General features: G+C 37.5%; 1 protein-coding gene and 1 pseudogene across 5 annotated transcripts in view; both read right to left on the reverse strand.

Annotated features, from left to right (window-relative positions):
• LOC149578426 (C2H2 and C2HC zinc fingers superfamily protein) overlaps window positions 1-13,235 on the reverse strand; it is a 179,069-nt gene that overhangs the window by 112,289 nt on the left and 53,545 nt on the right. The gene's annotated exons all lie outside the window — the stretch shown is intronic.
• On the reverse strand, window positions 7,823-8,753 carry LOC149578427 (COP9 signalosome complex subunit 3 pseudogene; annotated as a pseudogene).

A 13,235-nucleotide genomic window follows, 5' to 3' on the forward strand; every position in this document is an offset into this window, starting at 1 on the left:
CAAGTAGGCAATATGGTTGCTAAGTGTACTAAAGATACAGTGCATAAATTAGCCTCTTGGTGGAAGGATGCTTCTCAAAAGACTACACAATAGAGAAAAAAATTAAGGAACAAAAGATTTTCTCTCAGGTTATTGCTGGAAATCTGGAGCTTGAATTGACTATCCCCCCCCCGCCTGTCGAATGGACAAAAGAAGAATTACAAGAATGATATTGCTTTGGATTTGCGTGGAGTGGTGTTTCCAAATAGCAATGGTACAATTACTCCTAAAGCAAAGTAAAAGTGCAGACCTCAAGTATCTCATGGCAGACCTCAAGTATCTCATGACAAGGTTTTACCTCAAGTCAGACTGTAATGTCCCCTTTTTCTGGGACATTATAATTCTGTGTTCTGGCTCACTTCGCCTAGGTTTCAGGGGCGAAAAGGTTTCTTACGGGGTTCAATTCGAGGTTTGGCCTAGACATTTCCAATTTCAGAGCCATCAAAGCAATTTTGGCAGGTTGTGCGGATACTTACTATTTTTAGTAAGTAAATAGAGCTCAGTATTCTTGATATGCCAGTGTTGGTTTGGCAACATCTCGCTGAGAGCTTTCCAACGAGCTATTGCACGTGCTTATCCGAGTTCGTTTGATCAGTTATTTTAATGCCTAATGATTATATGGTTACTGACTAGGTGACTTAAAGTTCATTTAACTTGTAACTTTATTTTTTTAAAAGGTACTATGTTCACTTAAGTGACTAAAGGACAAAAAGGGTGTTTTATCCCACATTGCTTAAAAGAGCATGCATCACATTGGGAAAAATGATAAAGGCACAACAAGCTCCACATGGGAAGTTATGAAGATTATAATATTTAAAACAAATATTAATCTGGGAGCTGGAAACAGTCATTGGTTATCTCTTCGAGGACACAAACCCCTTGAAGAAGCATTTGAAGGTTGGACTCAAACCTAGCCTTCTTACAAGTTTTATCTACATTGCCAATCTGACTGTTATTTCTATTTGTAAGATTGGATTTTCCGGATTGTCGTGTGTTATTGTATTCCTATTGTATAATACAGTAACGTTATTTGGCAACAATTTGTGTTAATTGTTGGTTTAAATATGTACTTCTGAATATTGGAGGAAATAAACACACTTTTTTGAGTTTTCTCGTATGCATATCTGCTAGTTATAAATCGATTAACATTTTGGAATTTATATTAAATATTGGTTTTTTGCTCGAGTTTTAAATCTGCACTTTTATATCACGAGTTTTGGTAAAATATCTGGAAAGGGATATTATAGTGGTATCAGAGCCAAAGACCCTGCCATCCTGTGGAAATTTATTCAGAGAGAAAAAATTGGCAACAATTAAGATTAATGCAGCTGATGTAGACATAATTGCAAATGAACTCGAGTTAGACAAGAAGGTAGCAGAAATGAAACCCAGAGAGCATAAGGGCGAAGCTATTGCAACTGTACGATCTCTGCTCAATTAATATTTTGGTACACGGTTGTATTAGAGTGGCAGTGAGGTTTGCATGCTTTTCCTTGCACTTTAGAGAAGGCTACGAACAATTTGGCCCTAGCTTGTATAATAGCGGGCATTGGCATTAGTTAACTGTACTGTTTCAGGCTCATGCTTTGTTCAGAAATTTGGATTAATGTCTATGATGATCTAGACCTCTGTCTAGTGGCGATTCGCACCAAATTAATTTCACTGGTAATTTTAAAAGGAGGGAACCGGTGTTTTTACTGTCTGGGAATGATATGGCATTGCCCTGAGATATATCGACAGATAATACACATTGCCATACAAGGAGGAGGATATCGGGTTCAGTCCTGAGCATAGGGAAACTTGCTGTTAGTTGGAGTTGTTGCTGGCAGTGAAGGAAGGGTCGTTTTGCTTGGCAATGGATGTGAGTTGTCGACAACCTAGAACTCGTGACAGGGAGAGAACAGCGAGATGCCATACTCCAAATGCGGGTGATAGACAAGTTAGGAGGCTTACGGCAAAATCCCAATAATACACACATGGTCTCGGGATGGGGATTGAAAACAGGGAGCATGGGCGTAACAAGGACGAGTAGGAGACAACCAACGTGACTATCCTCCCCAAACACATTGGGAGCCCGTTCTCCAAGCACAGGCACTATACAAGCTGGAAATACCCGCGACAGGAGCAGGAAGACACACACAGCATCAAGTCTATTTCAGGAGGTCACGAGATCTACTGTACACGGAGGGTGTTTGGGAGGAAAGACGCGACTGGGCCCAATTCATTACTAAACAATATCCATCATGGGCTATCTTCTTAGTCACGACACAGGCAAGGGCAACAACAACAGTGGAAGGGTCATTGAGAAGAAGAAACCACGTGAAGCACGGCAAATCCATTACACGCAATAGGAGGATTTGAATCACAGGTGTACATGGCAATAAGGAAGAGGTCACGTGGCTCGATGTGCAAGGAGGGTGTTCGACAGTAGGCGATAGGGTGTGATTGAGTCCGCACTGTAACAGCTGCAATATATAGTTGGGTGTCCACGTGAGCTTCCAGCAGACGCCTATCCAGTTAAGGGCCACACTTTACCAGTGTCAACCTCCAAATGGCATCCTAGCAGCAAGTCGGTCTATTCTCCAACAAATGTAGCATAGGAAACTGACTGAGAATAAGGTTTTGTATGTGGAGAGAAACCAATTTTAATCTAAAATAAAATTCAGTATCAGTGTTTCAAAGGCCTGCAAACTGTTTGTCAAATTGTCTTTGCTGTTTGCATAAGGAAATCATCTCACACAGCAGTGTCAAACTACTAATCAATCCTAAAGTTTCAAGTCAAGTTTATTACAGCTGATGGTGTAACTGACAAAGGATAAAATACATACATATCATGTTTGTAATACTGCATTAACATTCTTTGAAAATTTCAACCCAAAGTGCTACCTTACAAAACCTTCCACTAGAGTGTTGAATGATGGTCGGGATAATGTGAATTCAAACTATATTTTAACAGAACCACGGGTAGGATAAGGAGCAAGTTCGGTGACAAAAATCAAAATAGGAAATATCAGTAATAGAGGTGGGTCTGAGAAGTTAGCAGCAACCATTAGACATAGGAAGGCTGAGGGGAGTCTAGGTGGCAATAAACAGGTGAATCATTTTGAGGTAGGCACAAAAGTGGGAAGCCAAACAGCACTATGGTAGCAAGTAACACTATAAGAATATTTGAAAACCGTTTTGGAGGATACTGCAAGACAAAATAATTTTATTTTAATATTCCATTATCAGCTATGGGAAAAGTCAGGAAGGATATTGTCAAATGGTAGCACCAGCTAGCCTGAGACTTCCAACTTGATATTAAAATTGAAGGAGATATGATGATTATAACAAATTCCCGTCAAAACTTCAAAAAGAATTTTCTTTCATTGATTATGTGGACCTTCAGCTAGAGCTGCAAAACAAGGCGGATACGATAAGGAACAAATGCTATGATTTGGCTCAGGATCTCCTTGCAGAGGACAGTTACAGAAATCTGCATAAGGTATCAGTCAAATTGATAATAGTACTAAAAAAGAAGAGCAACCTTCGCGTGATAGTATGCAAAACACTAATGATGGCACAAGTATGCTAATGGGTAATTAGGAGACAGAAGTAACTTATGGGGTTGAGCATATTGATGGCCCAAGTAGAAGAGTTGACCAAACCGCCAACATTGGCAACTTTCCATCTTGTTTAGACATGGAAAACACCAGCATCTTATTTGCTGAGATGGAAATTAACTTAGATAAATTTAATGGTGATACTAGGTTGGAAATTATGTCAAATTTTGAGGAGCAAATGGACCGCAATGTCGGCAGGATAGATGATATAGCACGTGTTGAGTTAGAGGACATATCTGAAAATGTTGTTCCACTAAGTGATGCAAAATCAGAAAATTCTATGGAGAGCAGCCCACTTGTGTTCGAAAGAGATGGTCAAAAACCATTATCACTCCTTGACTTATTGGATATGCTTTTGGTCAAAGAGGACAAGATTGTCCAAGTTTTGACAAGGATGGTGATTCTTCCAAATCGGTTGAAGATCTCATGCGGAAGATTTTGATAGAAGAGAGACATGGTAATGTATGTGGTGACACAAGTCCTCTCTTACATACTATTTTTGAAACTTTGAAAATGATAAAATATGATTACTTGCAATTATTAATGGATAGAGATCTAGCCATAAAATTTGGAAAGGACAAGGAAAGTGAGGTAGATCAACTATACCTTCAATTGAGTTTAACACATTAATCCATCCACAAAACTGAAAAACAAACGAGTGGGGCAGCCACTTATGAAGAAGATAACCATGGTTCAAGGGCACAAGAAATCACGCAAATCATTGAAGAAATTTATAAAGTGGGTAGATGTGAAGGAAAACAATGTAATTCAATCACGTGTTCCTCATCTGAGACTTTCTATGATGAGAAAAATTCTATAGATCAGCAAGTTAATGAGTCTAGAAATTCTGATTTTTATGACAGCAGCTGTACATCTTCACATGAGCACATGGTTAGTGATACAACAAGTGAGGATAATTCAAAGATTTCAATTAAAGGTAAACCTTCCTTTTACGAAGACTTTGACATAAGGGAGGGTACTTATGGTGGAGTAGGAAGTTCAGATTTATCCTTAGCATGCTCTAAGGGATTCTTCAGCTTACCCAAAGATTTATCACCTAGTTCTTACGAGATGGCCACAGCCTACTTGTTGATTGGTGATTTTTCTTGTTGGTATATTCCAGCTATCACTAACTTGCCCGTGGATGTTAGTAGTATATTCGCTGATTCTATTTGGCCTTCAGGGGTCAATGAGTTATTTGCACATGAGTGGGGATAACATACACTACCCTACGTTCCATATGAGGTGTCTTCATTTTTTATCCAGTAACATATTGAAGACAATATGAGCATTCATGATGTTAATGATTCACCAACAACTCCCTCCTTTATCCAGGATCATGTTGCTTGGGTGATCGGGAATCCAGGTGTTAATAGTATTTTACATCTGGTGGATTATGTTGTTGTGTTACACAATCACATGATTATGATCTATGTGTTTCAGCCTTCTAACACATCAGAGTTCCAGAGATTAGGATTACTTCATTTTCACCGGGTTGATATAGTGGTGGAGTCAGATTGGCCGGATCTGTCATTGTCATCGGTACAGTTATTGCAGGAGTGGTACAGTGGTACGAATATTACAAGAGCTGGTCAATGGTATCTCAGATAGCACACGAGTTCTCACTTGGGATCCAGGCGGAGCATCCCTATGTATTGCCTTTTATCGAGGAGCTAGGGGGAGAGTTTGGTCGTTATCATCTTGGGGTGGATATTGGAATATTGCCAAGCTCCGATCCTCACTTGACAGTAGAGACTCGCAGGGTCACTCATGGATTAAAGCATTCATTCTGACCGTGGGTATTGGTACACAAGGCAGCAGCACATGGCAGTTGGTGTCCATTAATGGTGAACCTTGGGGTCCTAGCATTCAATTTTTTGGCATATTGATTCCTATTGTACTGTTTCACCATTCCGGATTTGGGAAGATGCATGTCGGGTTACATCGGCTGAGGAATAGAATCTCATTCTCAAGGTGATGGGATCCTAGCATTTGGTTTCTACAAGTATGAGCGGATTGCTTGAGGGCAAGCAATCTGATGGAGCCCAAACTTATATCTCAATGTCTAAAATTATGTTGATGAAAGGAAATGATAATCAGGAAATTATGGGATCCGATAATGGAATAAAGGATACCAGATTAGAGGCATCCAAATGTATAAATGATTTGCAAAATTTTTAACAAAGGTTATGCTGGTACAGGGCAGTCATGAGGCAGAATTTGAAACATATTTATGAGGAAATATGCAGGTTGTTTATATGTTGCTATGGGTGGATTTTTGGTTAGATTAGAACCAGCGTTCAAGAGGTCAAGCTATATGTCAAAATAATATACTCAGAAAATGATTAAACATATGGAACAAGAACAAGCTTTTGTTGCATATAAAGTGGAGGAACATTGGACTTTGAAGACGGGAATAGGTGTTTCAATTCACAAAGACTTAAATAATGGTTTCATGGCAATAAGACTTCAGCGGTTATTTCATGGGACTCATTCCCGGTGTTGGTTCCCAAAACCGCAGATTTGGAATCCTACAAGCCTTGCCTGCTCAATGCTAGGATATCCAACCGGTTAAGGCCAACTTGATGGAACTGAACAATACAGTCCGAGTTCCCTGCACTTTTGGCTCTACAAGACCAAGGCGGGTGTACCTAATTCTGGACAAAACACTTAGATCCAAGATACTGAAAACCGATCAATTAGAACGCGAATGCGATGAAAGCTTTCAAAACGGCAAGAATTTTAAAAAGCTATTAAGATTGCAAATTTCGAATTAAGGATAAAAGTAAATAATTGTATGAATGTTTTTAAATAAAAGTGATTACTACAGAGAATTGCAACAAATGAATATATTATTTCCTCAATGGAAAGAAATGAAACAGTTGCCACCATATGGATTGTGAACCAAGAGTAAAAGACCAGTGCCTAATTAAACGGGCAATCAGAGTCAACATTACAAGTTGAGACGTACAACTTTATAAAGTTTAATATATTTAACTATAAACAATTTTAATAATTCTGACGCAATGGATCAATTATATAAACGCAATTTTAAATTAGTCTAAAATGCACTTTAACTCTTGCAAAGACAAATTAGACATAAATACAGAAACAATAAAATATTTCACAATATTTACGTTTATCAAATTTAAAATGCAATAATGATCCAGTCCACTTATCCGAATATTAAAATATTTATAGAAAATAATTTTAAAAAATTTACAAAGGACACAACTAAATAATAATTTAAACTCTAAAATTTAAAATGAATAATAATGTCGAAAATAAAATCGCAATAAAGACATTCTTTACAGATGATCCATCTATTGCGAACATTTCCAAATTGCACAAAATCCACCCAATAACTCGAATCCATGGGCTTAGTTCAAAAATTTATTTCTCTGCCAATCGAAAAAGTCTAATACATCATAAGTGCATCAATAAAAAAAAATTTTAAAAATGAAAAATGAATATCTATTGTCCCTCTGTTCCATTTGTATTACATATTTATAATGAGTAAAAAGGTATGTAATGAATGGGCACAACCCTTCAACATACCTAATTACAACCACTTTTACAACAATCCAAAACAAATTATAGCAATTAATTAAAAGAGGCGGCTTGGAAAGTATAATATTTTTTCCATAATTATTTGATAAACTAGCCTCCGAACATAGGAACTTTAATGTTCTATTTCCTTGCACAGTTCTAACCCAAGAATTTGCTTCATCGTTTACTCTGGATATCAATTCATACCCGGCAAAGCACGCAATTGTTACTCCCGCCTGTGACCTATCCTCCACACAATGCCAAAATGAGGAATGCGAGGGCTTCTCAGGATGCCACCAAATTTCATGCTTTATTCAAGAGCTTCATCTTCAACACACTCGCACAGGTTTCTAGAAATCGCACGCGCATTTGCTACTTGTATTCATCCTTCCATTCGCGAATCACAGTGAGTCCTGTATAACATTTACGCTTCCTGCAAACAAAGAGATGAAAGTCAGAAATAAACAAGGAGGAATGATCTAGAACCCCTTTCCTAAGCAAATCGTTTCAAAACTTTGTTGCTCCATAATAATAAGTATTAGTTTCAAATGTCTCTTGCTCCATTGTTCGAACACCAGCAACAAAAATCCGAAAATTAATATCAAATAAATTGTTAACCCAACCACCCCTCATCATTTTAAAAGATCTCTTCTATCGGGTTTCTTCAAATATACTAGCAATTCATATTTTATTTTATCTCCATCATGAATCATTTGAAGAACATGGAGTTCAGCTTGCTTAGCAGTCTCCAACTGGACTGTATTTGCTATGTCATGAAGAGATAGAGTCAAATATGTTTGTGCTAGTCTCCGGATATTCTCTTGTAAAGAGACAATAAAACTTGTTTTACTAACCCCAAATTATTATCATTTTTGAATTTTTCCATGTGTGTTGAGGCAATTTTCCAACATGGAAATTTTCCCAGAAGTATAGTTGTTTGCTAACTCAATATATGACTGAGTAAAAGACTTCAAACTTCTTTGCACAACAGCAAGCGTATATTTTGGGAATGATGGAACCTGACCAGTGTGAATGAGAGACACTAGAAGGTATTTTTTATGAGCCTCAACAGTTACTGCAGTTAAAACTGTTGTTGGGGCTGCAATAGCATGTTGGAAAAATTCTAAGGCCTTGCTGAAGTGCTTCAAACCAATATAAACCATCCCCCCATAATAGCAGTATGGCAAAAAATCCATTGGCTGATCAATCTCAAAAATGTTGTCCTCCAAAATGCTTAATCCAGCTTTATAGCATTTTGCTAACAAACACATGAGCAAGAACTCTGGGTGCAAAGATGTCAAATGCTCAGAAGATAAGTTGAAGCTTCCTAATAGCTGTCCTCAATGGAATGATTGCTCGCTTGGGCACTTGCAAATCCATTGCTTGTTCCTTAAAACTCTTGTAGAATGTTGTAAATTTTTCAAGAGCTACGCGTATTTGTTCTGCTAAGCATGAATTAATAAAATTGAAGGACGTCAACAAGAATGCCTCAGCCTGTTCCCTAGGAATCGATCCAGAAGATTGTGCCTCCTGAGAAGATCTTCCTCTTATTATGTGTGCCATGTGATTTGTACACTTGTGAATCATTATATTTCTTAATCTTGTACTTATCAAACAACCATTGTTGATGCTTCTTCCACAAAAATGGTATGTCTAGGCATTTTGACCAAAATCTATTACTCCATTCAAACCTTGCTGTTGTCTACCTGGATAAGTCTGTGCTGCTCAAACAGATCACAATGAATATATTTACTTGCTTGTATTAGTGATTTATTTTTTATATTACAGATGCTTCCACACTTGTAATATCTGGTGTACTTCAGCATAATGGAATCATGGTACAGATATATATCAAGTCATTAATTGCAGCTAACTTGAATCTGACTTTGATTGGTATGCTGGAGATGACTTTTTCTGGGCAGTAATCCATATACAGATACAGCTTCTGGTTACTACTTCAATTCAATTGTTGTTACCTCTAATTGCAAATATAAATACTAGAATCATAAAAAACTAAAATCAGCATATGCCAAATTCATTGTATAAATGGAGACACAAATTTTAGGCTCCATCACCCCGATTGTGCTCGATGAAGGACTCCTTAACTTCCATAGCCATTTAATCTTGGAGTTTATTCCTTATTTAATGCCTTTTTTAAAAACTTGTTGCAGGAACGCACCTGAAGCCAATATGTGCATAAACAGTGAAAGTTTTATAAAAGAATTGCCAAACGCATTATGAGGACTGGTCAATCAATTCTAATACTTCCGTCTAGAAGACATTGTCTATTTTTGGCGAGCATGGCTGTCAAACGGAAGAGGAAATAACAGGAGAAAACATATTTTTTGTGTCACGAAAATAGTTCTTTATTCATATATAAGTCGTTTTTACTCTGCTTTTTTGTGGTAGGGGGGAGCCGTCAAAAAACAAGAAGAATTTATGGAGGGAGTCGAGCACAAGGAGACTTTACGTTAGTAGCAGATCTATGCATCGAGTTTGTTATCCTCAGCGTCAACGGTTTTTATAGAACCTGCTGGTATACGTTCGGGTGTGGGAGTCCTCACGCATAGGAGAATCCGGATGAAAGTTTAAACGCAAAGTGCATATATAAGGATGCAGAGGAAATAAAGTATTCAGGGTTTTAACAGGAGGGCAAGAAAGAAGAGTTCCATGTGGATTGATGTTCGGTAGATGAAAAAGTATTACAGAAAAACGCCCACAGGAATGAAAGATATAGCATCAAATATTATAATCCATGGGAGAAATTTAATTGCTGGCTAAAGTTCGAATCATATTACAAATTAATTAAACATTGTTTAGTTTTTAATGAAGGGATGCAACATTCGGAGAGATAACCGATATTGCTTGGTCCGCTATAAATATATGTAATAGAAAACCAAACAAGAGACAAGTAATATTCATATTTTAAATTTTTACCTATCCTATGCTCTATGATATATTATATTTTTCATTTGCAAAGAAATGAAGTTTTGAACTAAGCCTGTGGATAGTGGATTTTCAAATGAGTTCTTGTGCAATTCTAAGTCAAACTCTATTGGATAGTGTTGTGAGGTTTTCACACCATTGCCCCAAAATTTTGGGGACCCCCCTTTTTTTTAATCGCCTCGGCAAATTTTTGGATTGTCCAACAATTTTGAGAATTTTGAGCATTGGACACTTTCGGGCCAGTGGGAGAAAGATTAGATTTATTTTCACTCGGTTTCAACTTGATTTTCCAAAGCCACCAATTCTATCCTTAGGCCAAACAAGTTTCAAAGTTAATTCCAACTTGGAAGGATAAAATTGTAAATTTTTCACTTAGACATTTTCTTTTGAAAATTTGGATATAATTGTATAAAATTGGATAATTTTCAAAAAATGAAAATTTTGTTAAATCTGGTCTTTTGGAAAATCTTGATTATTTTTGGTGAAAAGGATTAATTTTTGTAATGGTGGAATAAAATTGCAAAATCGATTTTAGGCTCTAGAGAAATAATTTTATTTGTGTTAAAAAGCTAAAATTGCTTAGCTAAATCGATTTAGAGAGGAATTGCAAAAAAATTGGTTTTAATAGATTAAAGTTGCCTTGAAAACTTTTTTCCTTTAATGAAATTGGTAAATTTAATATTGAAAAAATGGCTTTTGGTTAGCCAAAATCCAAATTTAATGACGTATTAATTACTAAACCCCCATTAAATGGAAATATTTAACACCCTCAAGGCATTATTTAATTTCTTTTTGCAATTTAGAACTAATTGACAATTTAGAAAGTTAATTTTCATCATGGCAAAATTAATTTTGGTTCAGTATTTAATTGTGGGCCATAATTTTGCATTAATTATTTGTTTTTCTTTCTCCCAGAGTCCAAGAAGAAAGTTGGGTATAAGAGGAGGCCTCTCTCCCATTTTCTCCTCACTTCTTACTTCTCCTTCTCAAGGTGTTGGTGATTTTGCAAGAGCAGATCTGCACTCTTCTTGCTTGGTGAAATTTGTGGTAGCCGAAATTTGTGGAAGATAAAATTCTGATTTTTTCAAGAGGCTGTGATTTTTGCCCTAGGTTGGGTAATTTTATTTGGAGGTGAATTGCATGATAAATTTCTGATTTGCAAGGGATTTGAAGTTCTTAAAGTCAAGTCCTAATTCCGAAAAGTCGTTGTAAGATTATTGGTTAAGGTGAATTTTCATCATCTAGAGTTGCAAGGGGTCCTTAAGTTGACATCCTTCTTTCGTTCTAGTCTAAGGATTGCTCCTCTTGGTTCTTCTTGCCTTCTGGTCCACCACTCTACCATCCCGTAATAGGTCGACGAGCATGGAGGATGTTAGTGCAAGTAAGAATCCCAATCGAGCAAACACTAAGAAAGGCAAAGAGGATATGATGCCCAAAACTCCCTTCTTCTCGAAAATGAAGAGAATAACTGACACCAATATCGCTACAGTGGACATGATACGGATGAAGGATAGACTAAAGGAAGGACAATCCCCCTTGGCTATAGGTAGAGGTAATTTCAAATCATTTAGAGTTGCAAGGGGTCCTTAAGCTAACATCCTTCTTTCGTTCTAGTCTAAGGATTGCTTCCCTTAGTTCTACTTGCCTTCTGGTCCACCACTCTACCATCCCGTAATAGGGCAACGAGCATGTAGGATGTTAGTGCAAGTAAGAATCCCAAGCAGGCAAACACTAAGAAAGACAAAGAGGATATGATGCCCAAAACTCCCTTCTTCTTGAAAATGAAGAATAACCGACACCAATATCGGTATAATGGACATGATACGAATGAGGGAAAGACTAAAGGAAGGACAATTCCCCTTGGAGAAGAGGATGTCAATGAAACAGATTTTGGATCGAGATTGGATGAGTTGGGGAAGGTTGCTATCAAGAAGAAGCATTTGGGCACCCTTTTCTCTCTCAATGCTTTTATTGGATTTGAGAAAGAATATGAGAAGGGTCACGAAAGGATACCTACAAGCAGCAAGTGGCGTGGCGAAGTCAATGGAACTCAGGGCAAAGCACACACCTTGTCCTCCTAGGAAGAAGTTAACGAAAGGCTAGCTAAGTTCATTGTCTTAGCTAAGAAGATGAAAGAAAAGGGAAGATTTATATTAGAAGATCATTTGATGTAAGCCCAAGTGGCAATTTCCCTTTCTTCTAGAATAGGACAAGTGTCTATTTCTGATTGGCCACCATTTTGGTGCCTTCTCATTGGTTGCCACTTTTTGCACTTTTTTCATTGGTCCATTGATGACGTGACGGCTTCTCATTGGCCAATGGGATGGCAACCCTAATTAGGGTTTTGAGGATCCAATCTGGATCATTGATCTTGTTTGGATCTCCACTGTCCATTGTATTTCTGGCCCCTATAAAAGGCCATTTGCTCTCATTTGTAAGGTGGTTGGAGAAATTGTTGCGAAGATAATACCAAAATTGCTCTCTTTTTCATTGTTGTGATTTGCACGTTGATTAAGAACATTGGGTGTTATTGCATGTTTTCTATTCCACTTACTTAGATTTCCTTTCAAGTTGTTAAAGTTGGTTTCATTTCAAGTTGCTAAGTAGGAGTGAAATAGATGGATAGTTGTATGGTAGAATTGGTAAATGTTTGATAGGGATCAATACTAGGCCACTAGCATCCTAGCGGCTGGTTGGGAAGCTTTGTGTGGTAAGCTAGTTTATTATTCCTTTGAATCATTGCACCTATGGAAGTGAGGCCGCTGGTCAGCTCTCATTAGGTTCGATCCCCGTCCATTTGCTAACCTTCCATTCATAGGAATAGGAGTAGAATAGTGACTAGTTGGGTAGTTGAAGCTTAGAGAAGTAAATTAAGTGATAGAACTCATCCATTCACCTTCCACAACCATCGCTTTCCCATCAACATCATCACTGGCAGACACATCCTCCATCACCACCATCATCAACATTATCTGCCTCTGCACATTTCACAAACCGAGTCACCATCACCTTCATTCCACCAAAGTCCAAGTCATCCTTGAATTAATAGCGTAAGGCCGCCTACGTGATTACCAGCAAATTACATCAATAAAACTGAGC

The sequence above is a fragment of the Cupressus sempervirens genome, chromosome 1 (genome assembly GCF_028749045.1).
Source record: "Cupressus sempervirens isolate cs-2001-9-10 chromosome 1, ASM2874904v1, whole genome shotgun sequence".
NCBI classification, from domain to species: Eukaryota; Viridiplantae; Streptophyta; class Pinopsida; order Cupressales; family Cupressaceae; genus Cupressus; species Cupressus sempervirens.